Raw genomic sequence first — 2,306 nt, 5'->3', positions numbered from 1 at the left:
TTTTGGATGACACCAACATATGAAGATTGCATAGTATAGTGTAAGAATTAACATTAAAAAAACCCCTCTGTGATTATAATACTCGATGTAGAGATTGCCAAAACACAGCTCTAAGCAACAGGAACATTCTGATTTGTAGCAACATGAAATACAAGTTATCATAAATATTATAGTCCAAGAATATTCTGCCAGTGTTCACACTACATAAATCTTTATCTCTTACACCACTTGTTTCTACTTGACTTTTAAACATCAGAACTCTCAGTTGACTAAAGCATACCTCAAACATTTTAAGAACGTGGAATAAAAGAAAACGAGGGCCCATTTTTACTTTTACTTTTTTGGGAGGGGCAGCATGTTGAGCTGATCATGCCCTTACTCTGTACTGACTTTCTTTTAAGTAAAAAAAAAAAAATATCTATTTTCTATCTGCTGAGCTTTCTCCCTTCTCCCTCCCCTCCAATCCCTGGTAACCATCAAAGAAGGTCTCCGTGTGTGAGAAGCTTTCTTTTGCTTTTTATCATAGCAGACTCATGTAGCAGTTTCTCTTTTGTGATTTATTTCTTTCACTCAGCACCATTTTTCCTTTGTTGTTGCTGCTGTCATGAGGATACAGAGCAAATCTGTTTTACTTCACTGAATGATTCTCTATAATGTTCTATCAATCTTTAATGCTCATTGATTGGACAGACATTTTGGCTGGTGCTTTATGTCTTTCCAGAAATGATACGTAAATTATCGGGATGTTATCAAACTCTGGTAATAGGTTAAATTAAGGGAATTAATAATGTGGCCACAACAATATTAAGACATACCAAATTTCCTCAAAATTCTGTTCTAATTTTTGAAATTAAATATGTTGTTGTATGTCGTTGAGTCAGAACTGACCCAGACCTGACCCTACAGGAGGTTTTCAGAAGCAGCAAATCACATGGGAAGAGATTGATTGCCCATACTTCTTCTGTAGAGCAGCTGGTGGATTCAAACTGTGTGCCTTTTGAGACTGCAGCACAGCTTCTTACTTCTAGGCTACTGAGCTCCCTAATAAATGGAATATATTTTCCAGTGGAAATATATTTCATTGTAAATCCTATAAAAACATGCATATAGCTTCTTTGAAGTCTACATTATATCATATGTATCACCCACAATTGTTATAACCAGCCTCCAATACGGTTCCCATTGACTCCTTCACCTGGTATTCACGGTCTGTCTAGTCCCCTTCCAGACCACTGTCCCAGCAGACTCAATGATCTACCACTTCCACTTTTAGTTTATAGAAGACTGTGGCTGCCATCTTGCTTTCTATTTCTCAAATTATTTTCTCTGGGCAAAGCCAACACGTGTTGTAAACAGCACTAGGAAGAAACTATTACTGAGGCCTCTAGCCACCAGCCAGTAAAGAACTGAATGAAGTCCCCTGCCCAGAAGCACATTTGTGAACTTAAAAGGAGATTCTCCAGGGCCAGTCAAGTCTTCAGAGAGCTGTAGCCAGGAATGGCCCTGAGCCAGAAGGAACAGCTAAACCGCTGCTGGAATCCTGACCCCTTAGAAACTCTGTGAGGTGGCGTTTCTTGTTTTAAGTTTTAAAGATATGAGCTGATTTATAACACAATAAAGAATTAAAAAATGAATCTAAGATCAATTACGAAAAGGATACAAAACTGGAAAAAGAAAAACAATGACGACCTCTGTTCTAGTATTATTATAAATACCTTTAAAGTATCTTGAAAAATATTCTTTGTAGTCAGTTTTTATTGTAAGAAGAATATGAAAATCCAGTGAGAAGATTTAAAATTTAGTAGCAAAGAAGTTTTGTATATGTTATTGTTGTTGTTGTTGTTATGTACCATAGGGTTGGAATCGACCCATACATAGCTGACCTTTTTGGTGGGTTTTCAGAGGGAGTTAATTGCATAGGAGGAGATTGGCCATCATATATAACACGAAACACATCACTGTCAAGTCATTCTCAGCTCATGGTCACTGTCCAGGTTTCAGAAGTAGGAGACTGTCTGAATTTCTCCCCTGAACTTCTAGTTAGCCATCTACCACATAAACATATTATGCAACCAGGCTGCATGCTCTTTCTGTGTGTGTATAATTAATGCTAAGTTAGGCTAATTTCAAATACACTGACAAGATTTGAGCAGTAAACATTTAACATAAACAAACTTATGTTATTATTTTTCACCCTATTTCCAGGGAAAAAAATTTTAACCTAGACTTTATTCTTGTAAATTCTTCAATTAACTTAGACAGGTATTATCTCTTTGAAGGCACAGACAATAACTTTATATATATAT

Source organism: Elephantulus edwardii, unplaced genomic scaffold, assembly GCF_000299155.1.
Source record: "Elephantulus edwardii isolate Elephantulus edwardi_28Jun2011 unplaced genomic scaffold, EleEdw1.0 scaffold00039, whole genome shotgun sequence".
Lineage (NCBI taxonomy): Eukaryota > Metazoa > Chordata > Mammalia > Macroscelidea > Macroscelididae > Elephantulus > Elephantulus edwardii.
This window is presented reverse-complemented; position numbering follows the sequence as displayed.